The following is a 12,747-nucleotide window of genomic DNA, read 5'->3' on the forward strand; positions in this document are numbered from 1 at the left end:
TTAAGTCAGAAGAACAGTTATTCGCAGAATGAAAACCAATGAAGCTACAGGGGCAGATGAAATTGTAGTGGGACAACAAACAAAATGCTTGGAAGAATTTGGTACAGAAGAGTAAACTGTTACCAATGAGATTTATGAAAGTTGTGATACACGTGAAGATATCAGTAAATTGATCTTTACTGCTCTCACCAAAAGAGCTAGAGCTCTTATATGTGAGCACTATTGAACCATTAGTTTAATAAGCCACGTAACAAAGATCTTATTAAAAATATTGATGACGAGAGCTATGAAATTGAATAAGACCAGAAAGTTATAGGTTCAGTGTACATTTATTGAAAATCATAGTACAAGAAAAGCTATCTTCATGATGTTATTAATTTTGGACAGCGCAATAATTTTAAAAAAGAACATTTTCTTGTGTTTTATTGATTACGACAAAGCTTTTGATCAGTGGTGTACTTATGAAGGGTCTAGAGGGGACCCATTGATAATTTTATTCTATGTAAAATTTCGTGGGATGTAGGGCCCACAAAAATTATCAGCCCCTAATCCCACAAAACTGCTTTTGATAGAGGTAAGCACGTGGAGTTAATGACAATGTTGGAAAGCAGAACATTAAACTTCACGATTTTAAGTAACCTCTATTTGGAACAAACTTCAGCAGTGAAGATAGGAATAAATTAAGTGATCTCATCAGAATTAAGAAAGTCATGAAACATCTGTTTACATAACTTTTTTTTTACAGGAAGATAATTTTTCAGGGCTGTTCATTCAGAAACAAAATTCGAACAAACGGAGTTATGCTGGTGACATATTATATATGTAAAAAACGGCTGTTATGGATAGAGAAAGCACTATGTAGCGGAGCGAACAACGTTTCGACCTTCTTCAGTCACCGTCAGGCTCACGAAGAAAAAAAGGTAAGTGACCGATAGTTGAAAACATGTTTGAAGGCGGTTGTTAATTGAGGGTAGAAATGTAGAGAGCGTACTTAGATGTTGGATATATTTATTAATATATAGGTTTAAAGGTATTCCTCTGTATTGGTTTATTTTGGGCTTGAGCTGTTGTATAAGTAAGGCTTCTTTAATTTTGCGTTTGGTAATGTCTCTTTTCTTCTTTATTTAGTATTTGGGTGTTTTCTATGGTTATGTTGTGTTTATTTGTTTTGCAGTGTTCAAAAACGTGTGAAGGTGACTTTTTGTGTTCTTTGAATCTGGTTTCCATTTTTCTACTTGTTTCTCTAATATAGAAGTCGTGGCAGTTATCACATTGTAATTTATAAGTAATGTTGGTGTGATGTTTTTCAGTGTAGTTTTTACATAGTATAGACCTCAGTTTTGTGCCTGGTTTTTGAATGAATTTGGTATTAACTGGAATGTCATATTTTGTAACTAGTTTTTGCCAAATGTTGGTTATTTTTCTGCTGATGTCGGGAATATACGGTATGCAGCAGTATATGGTTTCATGACTTCTTTAAATCGTGAGGTATATTTACTTTTGTTATTTGATTTTCCTTTTCGTCTAGGTCGAAAACCTATTCGAAGGCTACCCATGCTATCCATTTCAAATCTAGAAGCGATAGACTAAAGAGAAGGCAGCTATCGTCAACACCACTCACCGCTAATTCTTGGGCTACTCTAACCAATTGATTGTTGCATTAAACGCCAAACAAATGAAATAGCAAGTATGTTTAGTAATGAAGTTCGAGCCCACTCCCTGCAATTTGCGAGATTAGCGCATTAACCACCAGGGCAATTCATTGCTTGGAACCTAGTCGTCTAATTAGTATTATTTACATAGGACTTTTCCTTTTTAGTGGCAACCCAGCAGTTCGTAGTTTTAAGATATATTTACAGACGCGTCGATTCAGGATTTTTTCTTGTTTGTCTATTAGATACGACAGCCCCCTTCCCCGCTAGTACAGCGGTAACTCTACGGATTTACAACGCTAAGATCATGGGTTCGATCCCCCTCAGTGGGCTCAGCTGATAGCTCGATGTGGCTTTGCTATAAAAAGATACAAGCACACAAAAATTAATAATACAATTAATGCAAAAGAGAAAGGTTGTAATCAGAGAGCATACACTCTACAGAGCGACCCCTCCTATCAATATCAGCACTTCCACAGAAGGGATGATGCCCATTAAAGTCCCCCAAGATGAAAAAGGGAGATGGAAACAGTTCAATGAGAGAAACAAGGTCTGATTGATCATATGTCTCTCCAGGCGTCAGGTAGAGAGAGCAGACAGTGATAGTATGACTTAAGGAAACACGAATGGCTACTACCTCCAAGGGTGTGTCGATCACCCAACAGTGCCACCCCTCCATGCACTCGTCCATCACACAGTCTGTCATTTCTGTACAAAGAAAACCGCCGAAAGGTGAATGTATCAGCAGGTTTCAGAAATGTTTCCTGTAAAGAAAAGCAAACAGGATGGTAGGAAGTAATCAGTATGATGTCATCCAGATTAGAATGTAATCCTCGACAGTTACATTGTATCAGGGTGGCCATTTTAATATACGGATGGAGAACCCTTCTGTTTACGACAACATCTTTTTTCCTTACTAACCTCATTCGAAGGAGATCTATCGACCTCCATGGATCCTGTCTTGGGTCAATTGAGCAGATCTTCGCCGTTGGAAGAGGATTCCAGAGACTGAGGACGTGAAAAAATGATTGTTTTGCATCTTGAGGTGGGAAAAGAGGATGTATCTGAGGAAAGCCTGTACCTGGTATCAAAGGATGTGGATCTTGGGGTTTGTTGGAATGTATATAAGGGACAGAGATAGGTGTTGAAGTTGATTTATCATCTTTTTTAACCATGGAGGTCAAAAGACATTTCATTTGTTTGGAGAACGATTCTTTAGGAAGTACACTATCTCCTCTCCCACAGTAGTTGTGAAACGAAGTGCAGTACCATACGTCCGAGATGAGGTTGAGCACAGCAATATTTGAGCCTCGGAATAGGTAATGTTTTCAAATGCTGCACCTCTTTTTCTTCCAACCACTTAGGGCAAGAACAAACGTAGGACGGGTGACAGCCATTGCAATTGATGAAATGAGGGTCTGTTTCACACTAGTAGGCATCATTGTCCTTGCCACTGCAACGAGCACACACTAAGGAACCATGACGCGATGTCTTTGAGTGACCAAACGTTGACACTGGAAACATTGGAGAGGGTTTGGAATGTATGGCCATACTCTGCAATTAAGATAACCTGTCTTGATGGTGGCAGGCGAACGTGGTGACGTAAATGTGAGAATGAGGACATTGGTCGGCACCATAATTCTATCTTTGCGAGTGGATATATGCCTCACTGCAGAAACTCCTTGGGTGGAGAAACCAGCGACAATCTCCGACTCGGGGATGTTATTCAAATCCCTCTCAACAATAACTCTTCGTGATAAATTCAAAGTAGCATGAGGTGTAACCTCAATAGGTATATCCCCAATGGCCTTTGAATGCAAGAGGAATTCACTGTGTTGAGATGTGGATGTTTCCACCAATATGTCACCAGATCGAAGCTTCTTTACTGATTTTGGAGAGCCAGCAAGTCCCTCTAGTCCCTTCTGAATGAAAAAGAGAGACATTTGCCCTAAAGGTTTGTATGAAAGTGAATGCAATATAAGAAAATGAGGTTACAACAGATGGCACAAATGATGAGGATTGCTGCTCAGAATCTTCAAGGCATGGTCGTTTACCTATAGACTGTTTTTCACTATTTTATTAAGATTTTTAATTGAAGTATCCATAATAAAGAAAGGGAAATTTCGATGCCCAATGACTCCACCCGCCATGGAACCCTACGAGGGGACACACTACAATGTCAACCAAGGACACTGCAGCAACGCCAGGGTTTTGTGAGCACTATACTCAAACACCAGCATCATATATAATGTCCAAAATACCTGTTGAGAACATCCAGCACTGGTACTTGGTTTACCCTAGCTTGAGTGGACCAGCCGTTTGACCCAATGGGGACCACCCCAAGGCCGCCCTTCTACAGGAATTCAAGGCCAAAGTGGTGCATTAGTGTTGAACCCCTGAACCATCAAGATCTTCTCCTCCCTTTCACGGGTAGCCATGCAAGGCAAACACGTGGGTGAATGTTTAGATCCCACAGGAGGTATACTGAAAGAACAGAACCTACCCTTGAAGGTCCCCTCACCACGTACAGGAGTGTATGTGTGTTTTCTTATAGCAAAGCCACATCAGGCTATCTGCTGAGCCCACCGAGGGAAGCGAACCCCTGATTTTAGCGTTGTAACTCCGTAGACATACCGCTTCACTAGCGGGGAGCCCACGTACAGGAATCCACACTGATGGGAATAATGAAAGAAGTCTGATTAGTCGCCAATGAAGCAAAGGCTTTCTTGTTACGACTTTGCAGAGAAACATACTGTTTTCCTGTTGTTGTCTCTTTTGCTACAAAACACTTTTCAACCAACTTCCATTGTTTCATTTCTCAACGAATTGATTTGAAACTTGGTAGGGTTATACCTTAATCCAATATGCATAGATTTATTTTTATCTTTTTGATTTAGGCGTTTTAAAGGATTTATGCAATCAAATATTAAACAGCATACAAATGCATATTTTAAACTTTTGTTTGTGGTGTCAAATTTACAGCAATAAAGATGAAAATTATCAAAATATAATTTTTTCTTCAATATACTGACATACAAAAATTTGGATTTATTCATTTTAAGCCTTTTTCAGGGATTATGGTTCATAAAAAGGCCTTATGCAGAGTCAGTTAATATATACACAGTAGTTAAGTCTGGTTTCGTCTGCAATATATGAACTCTAACGCCAAGACACAAAAATGACGGAGAAATTTAATACATTATCTACTTTCTAGCTTGTATTTAGGCAAAGCTATAATGAGCTTAATTTTTGTTATGAGCGTATATACGTTATTCTCTCTTTAATAGAAACTGACAAAAATGACTCACTCATATAGTATACTTTTAAATAATTTTTTTCCTTACCAGCAACATGACAACGATCTACATGTGCATAACTTGTTCTGCCTTTTCTTTACTTTACCAAATATGTTAAAATTTAGTTTTAAAAATATCTCTCTAGAAATGTGGGCGAACAGGCACTTTGTCTGTTCTTGCCCATAACTCAAAATACCGCATTTAGAGATTGACGTTTCACTCAGTTATGTCATATGGAAATATTATTTTATAACATTGTACATAAATATATCTATTTATATAATTTAATTTTATAATTAAATCTGCATTATTTTAGATTAATGTAAATATGTGTCCAGTCTTTAACTGCGCTATTTTTATTTGAGTTTTTCCAATGAACTATATGAAAAACGTCTATTAAGGTACATAAATTATTGTATCAGTTAATTATTAAGTTATCCAGAAATAAATGTCGTTTTCGAACTGCAAAGTTTGGAAAAGTATAAACTCGTGTTGTAAAACATGCTTTAATCAAAGTAATCACCATTTGCTTCAATACAGTTTTGCCAACGTGTAACGATGCTGTTTATGCCCGTGCTGTAGAAATCAGAGTTTATGTGGTCAATAAACTGCCTGAAAGCTTCTTCTATAACTGCTTGGTTTTGAAAACATTTATTGTTCAAAAAGTTGTCAAAGTGCTTGAACATTTTAAAATGTTTAAAATGCTTGATGTGCTTGTGTCTAGCTTTTCTGCAAGTTCACATTCTGTTGTGCCAGGGTCTGTCTCAACTGCTTCCCTTAACGTCTTTTCATCTAAGGATGGTTTCCTTCCACAATCTTCAAGACTTTCATCTCCATATCGAAACCATTGGAACCAATGCTGAACTGTATACGTTCAGTGACAGATCCATGGTCGAATGCCTCGTTGATGTTTCATGTAGCTTTTCGTTCAAGTTTGAAATCGCAGAGAAATATCAGACGAAAGTCCTTATCCATGCTGCATTGGGGTTGCAAAACTTACTCTGAGCAGAGTTGAAACAGCAGACAATTAAGGTGTCTTACCTTGTAACCAACAAACGTTGGATTAAACCAACCAACCAATGATAAGTTACTCAATATTCAGCTTCTAAATGTCATCGTGAAAATTACGAGATTTATTTCTGGACAACCTTCAATGACGCGCTATTATCGCTACTACTATCGATACTTTTGAAACTGACATTTGACGTGATTTGTTTTCTTTTATCAGTGGATAGTGTTAAAAATGAAAATTTTAACTCACAAAAATGTATATCTCTAGGATTTTCTTAATTAATTATCCTATATAAATTAATATTTTGCTGGTTTATAAGAATATCTTGTATTTATCAATTGAAACATGCTAACCAAGAAAGGAATCTGTTGGCGTTGCCCAGCTCAGAAATTTAATAAAACATTTAACATTACTTCTAAATTAAAATTTTACATAAAATTAAATTGAATATATAAAAAGTATATGCTAATTATAACAATCTTATAAACAAATGCACAAAACAACACTTTATATGTATATCTTACGTCCAACACGACATCTTTGCAGATCTAGTCAGCTGAATGTCGGGCAGCAAAAGCTGGCATAATGAAGTACGAAGGCATATACATAACATTATATACAATAATTACATATACACGAAGGTAAATAATTACACAAAATATAAGAATATACAATACATAAATAATTATAGTTTATACTACTTTATATCAGCCTAATCAAAAAAATACATTATATATTTTAAAACGACTGGTATGGGTAGAGAAAGCATTGGAGGAGCGAACAACCTTTTGACCTTCTTCGGTCATCTATACATCCCAACATTAACTTCACATGTGAACAGGAAGAAAGCAATCAAATATCATTTCTTAACCTCAAAATTGCAAGAACCAATGCACAATTTAAAACAGAAATCCACCGAAAAATCACCCATACTGGACTATACATTCCTTGGGACTCAACACATAAAACAAAACAAAAACTCAACACACTAAGAAACCAAATAAACACAGCCATAGAACTATGCTCACCAGATAAAATTAATGACGAACTAGACAAAATAAAACAATACTTCATCAACATCAAGAAGTTTCCTCCACCAGCCGTAGAAAATATTATACGCGCACACCTAGACAAAAACAAAATCAACTAACAAAAGTAAATATACCCCACGATTTAAAAAGGTCATGAAACAATATACTGCTGCATACCGTATATTCCCGACATCAGCAGAAAAATAAACATTTGGCAAAAACTAGTTACAAAATATGATATTCCAGTTAATACCACATTTATTCAAAAAACAGGCACAAAACTGAGGTTTATACTATGTAAAAACTACACTGACAAACACAACACCAACATTATTTATAAAATACAATGTGATAACTGCCACGACTTCTATATTAGAGAAACAAGTAAAAAAATGGAAACTAGACTCAAAGAACACAAAAAGTCACCTTCACACGTTTTCGAACACTGCAAAACAAATAAACACAATATAACCATAGAAAACACCCAAATACTAAATAAAGAAGAAACGAAACATTAACAAACACAAAATTAGAGAAGCTTTACTTATACAACAACTCAAGTCCAAAATAAACCAATACAAAGGAACACCTTTATACCTATATATTAATAAATATATCCAACATCTAAGTACGCCCTCTACATTCCTACACTTAAATACACAACCGCCTTCAAACATGTAGTCAGGGCCCGGCATGGCCAGGTGGGTTAAGGCGTGCGAGTCGTAATCTGAGGGTCGTGGGTTCGCATCCCCGTTGCACCAAACATGCTCGCCTTTTCAGCCGTGGGGGCGTTTTAGTAGTGAAATTTGCTAACTAATGTCAAGTTTCTACTGTTCCTAATTATTGAAAGGATCTATTTAAACTTCAGTCCTAACTACAGAATATTTAGCTATTAAATAAAGAAGTGCCAAGTTTTTGTTTATTTCCAGTTATTGTGGTTTAATAACTTATTCGACAATTAAGTTGCATCTCAGAATACTATAGATTCAGCTTCAGTGAAGTTGATCGTTAAAATGTATGAAAAATTACATGTACCAAAAGTATTTAGCATCATAGTCGTTTCACTAATATTGTACTTAACGAGTAAGATACAGGGATCAATTTTGCATTTCCCTAGTTAGTTAGATCTCCGATATCATATTGCTCTTCCTCCCCTCTATAATATACTCTATAAATACCCATGCTTATTGAGAAATGGTTTTTGTTTTTAAGAAATTAAACATATAAGATGTAACCTTCAATTCCAGTACGTTTCTTTACCGAATAAGTGTGGCACCTTCAGTTTTTGTTTGTTTGTTTATTTAAATACATTTATTTTCTCTATTCTTGTTTAAAGCATTACGATACAGAGACTGTGGAAAAACCTGTTGTATGCACGTGTGTTAGAAACTAAAGTCAACATATAGGAATAGTATTTTTTATTAAGCACAGTGCTCTGTTGTGTTTACCATGGGTATCTTTGCCTTATTTGTATCATTATAAGTCTTCCTACTTACCAATGAGTTACTGACAAGAGTGAGTAGGTGCAGAGGTAGTTTATTCAAGTGTGGTTTCTAAGTTATTTATTCTTGCAACAAAGCATGAATGACTCATATACTGGTTTCAAAGGAACCATGCCACTGTACTGAAATTACCTGCCCCCAGATCTACATTGTTAACCTTATCTGAATGTGCAGTAACCTTTGCAAAGAATGCGAAAAGATTTGTAAGGCAAGATTTTTCTCTATTGAAACCATGCTAACTATCCAATAAAATTCTAAACTTTGTTAAATGACTTTTCAAAGTATCTTCTATCAGACTTTCCAAAACGTTTCCTACAACTGATGCAAGACTAATGGGTCTATAACACTATGAAACAAAATGTTTACTTTTTCTTGTTCCTGGACAGAAAGTGTTATCTCCCAATTGCTTATATCTAAAGTAAATGGAAAAGACCTATTTTTTTCTCTTCAAACTTTGCTTTTGTGACCCAGGAACATACAACAAAAACATGATAAGAGACTATATTTAGGGGCTGATACATGATAGTGATTTACATTACAGTTGCAAATCTTGAAAAACTATTCACTTCTAAACATTTTTTTGTTCATTTTTGTACAACTTTAGTATAAATACATGTAAATCTTGATTCATATGTTGTTTTATTCAGACCTTATGTAAATGAAAATGCTTGTTTTTACATAGAAAATAGGTTAATTTCTAAATTTCCATTGTCCTGGTCACAAAAGCAAAGTTTGAAGGGAATAATGGCCATTTTCTGTACTTTTACAATATAAGCAATTTAGAAATAACACAAACTATCTAGGAACAAAATTTGGGTTACATAGTGTAATTAAGTATTAGGATAATTTTCATCTCATCTGAAAAGAGGAGTTACAGTAGTTAACTTCCAATTCTCTGGTACCTGTCCACTATCCAAAGACTGAAAATATATTGTAGCAAGTGACTCACATATCCAATCTCTAAACTCCTTCAAAACTGTTGGAAAAATATTATCTGGTCCAGGACCCTTACTGTTCTTTTAACTTCCCAATGTTTTCTTAACTAGCTCAGACTAAGTGCAGTCAACTTGTTTCCATCTATTAATTGTTCAATATTTGGAATAGTGCTTAGATATTTGTTTGTAAAAAAACAAAGAAAAAGCCAAATTTAATAACCTAACCACCTCAATCATTATATATGAGCTTTCTTTAGTCATCCCTCAAAATTCATATCCCCATCCTAAGATTTAGTTTACCCTTGATGTATTAAAAAAAAAAACTCCTTACTGTTAATTTTAACATTTTCAGCCAAACTTTTCTAATACATCATTTTGGAGTTCAAAGTTTCAGGTTTACCAACTTTCTTGATCTCCTTTAATATTTTAAATCTTTTGTCTTAACAATCCATTTAAATTTCTTAAATTTATCATGCTTTTCTTTAATTTAATCTTTTATAGTCTTTGTAAGCCAACCTGATTTTTAAGATGCATCTACCCTATTTTTTCTGTAATGAATATTTATTTTGAATATTTAAAAAATTATTGTTTTTAAATTCTTTATATCTGATCAATTTCCAACTAATTCAGCTGCCCAATTCACAACAGGTAATTCTTGTTCCATTCTTTCAAAATTAGCTTTCTTTGAAATTTGTAACCAAAATACCAATATTCCTGATCTTCACATCTTGCAAACATTAAACCTAACTAATAAAGAAATGATCAATTGCACCAAGATGTCACCTAATTTCCACCCTCTAGATCATTTCTAGATTACAAGTTAACAATAAATTTAAAATAGCACTGATTCTAGTAGGTTCCTTAAATAATCGGGCAAGAAAGTCATCTTGAACAGTTTAAAAAACTCTAGCATAGAATTTATATGTTTGAAATTAAAATCACCCATAATTATGACCTCATTAATAACTGTTATATTAATGTTATTGTATCATTTGGTGAACTGTAACAAATTTTCAGAAAATATCTTTCCTTTATAACCACTAACAGACACCCAAATGAATTTAATTTCTTTGCCATTATCTTTGATATCCTCAACTTCAACAAGATGTAATGCACATTCTACATATAAATTCCTCCATCTTTAGTAATTCAATCGCTATTAAATACAGGGATAGAGCACTAAAGTAGTGTATTTCAAAGAAATTTCTGCTCTCAAAATCATCTATATGTAATTATGTTTCGGTTATTCTGACTATATTTAAATCCTATATTCCTACTAGTGCTCTAAGATCATCTAATTTATTCTTTATACTTCTAGCATTACAATAGTGACAATTAAACTTACCTTTGTAACTACTTCTTTTCTCATTTCCTATGCTAAACTTATTTTTTTGCCTATTATTCTTTTTTGCATTTAGTTTTTCCTGGCCTTCACCACTGTCTAGTCCTAGTTTAAAACTTCCCTTAAAGCTGATTTAACAGCCACAGCACACAAGCACCTCCCTTTTTATTTAAATGTAAACAATCCATTCAAAAAACTCCCTTCTTCCACTGAACTTTGTTTTTTTCAATTAAGCACAAAGCTACACAATGGGCTATCTGTGCTCTGCCCACCATGGGTATCAAAACCTGGATTTTAGCGTTGTAAGTCCACAGACATATCGCTTAGCTACTGGGGGCTCCACTGAGCTAATTCCACAGGCCCAATCAGCCAATATGGTAATCTTTACATACTAACCTAAGCCTAAATTTTAGCCCTAATGACATAATTATAACTTCATCTCCACAGTTAATTCTGGGCAGTATTCCTGATAAAATCAAGCTATAGCCTTTTTCTTTAAATACCTTTATAAACCCTTTGCATTTATTAATTAACTCTTCTGTATTAGTTTTCCTTACATTATCAGACCCTACATGCACCATAAAAAACTGCATCATTACATTATATATTACATATATTGCTCTGTCAGTTATATCCTCTATCTGTGTACCTGGGAAGCAAAATCTGATTATTTTCTCCCTATTTACACCACAGACAATCCTATCCACATGACTTGCCAAGAAGTCACCTATAACATTATCACTCACATCCATTTCTGACCCTTTTGGGGTTTTTTTCCTTCCAAAACTTCCTCAGCTTCAGAAATTAGGGCTGAAACTTGTTGCTCAGTAGAGTAGGCTAATTAAAGTTAAATTCACTGCTTGTAGCACTAATAGCACTATATCTAACTTCCTGATTGTCAATTAGCTAATAGACCAGTTATTTAAGTACAAATGGAAAAAAATGTAAGTGTTGCACCATATTATATCTTATGTTTGGATGAGAATTTTTGAAAGATATCTGTATATTAAAAAAATGGGGGACAAACTGTACACAAAAATAGGAAAAGAAAATTAACTAGTAAATTAGAATTCAGTACAAAGTTGAGCTGTATTTGTTCAGTAAATTAATGAACAAAGGCAGAGTGTTGTTTTACAACAAATATATGTGTGTGTGTGTATATATACATTATTTTACAATGTTGTTGAACATCTTCTTACCACATGATAATTCAATTTATTTTTCAAGAAGAACATTAAAATGAATGTGAACTGATACCAGATAAACAGGTATACCACAAAATGGTCATTTCATAGAAAATGTTCATGTTACAAACCTCTAAAGCAGGTGGTATCAAATTGTGGTTGTTGATCTCAGTAGAATATAAATGAGATCTTGTTTAAACATTAACAAATTGTTACTCTTATTTACATTAGATATCTCTGTCCTAAGTCTTGGATGGGCCTATTATACACACAACTGGAAGTATTTTTAAAAAGTATTTAAAATACTTTAGATATGTTTATTTTTTTACATAGTTTGTGTTTCTCATACTTTAAGCTGTAAACTATAAATGTATGAATGTTTTCTTACAGCAAAGCCACATTGGGCTATCTGCTGAGTCCACTGAGGGGAAACGGACCCCTGATTTTAGCGTTATAAATCTGTAAACTTACCACTGTACCAGAGAGGGGCTATGAACTATAATGGAAAGGTATTTCAAGTGTGCATGTGTGTGTGTTTTCTTATAGCAAAGCCACATAGATCTATCTGTTATATCCACCAACAGGAATTGAGCTCTTCATTTTATTATTTTAAATCTGAATATTTACCATTGTCCCATTAGAGTATAAGTATTTTGAAAAAAGAACTATTTTAAAAACTTAGTATTTCTGAACATATTTCTCTAAGTATTAAAACACTCTTTTTGCCAGTATTTTTCTAACTATTTTGATCCAACAGTACCTATACAGTACTTGATGCCTTTAAATATTGTGT

Source organism: Tachypleus tridentatus, chromosome 2, assembly GCF_004210375.1.
Source record: "Tachypleus tridentatus isolate NWPU-2018 chromosome 2, ASM421037v1, whole genome shotgun sequence".
In the NCBI taxonomy this organism is placed as follows: Eukaryota; Metazoa; Arthropoda; class Merostomata; order Xiphosura; family Limulidae; genus Tachypleus; species Tachypleus tridentatus.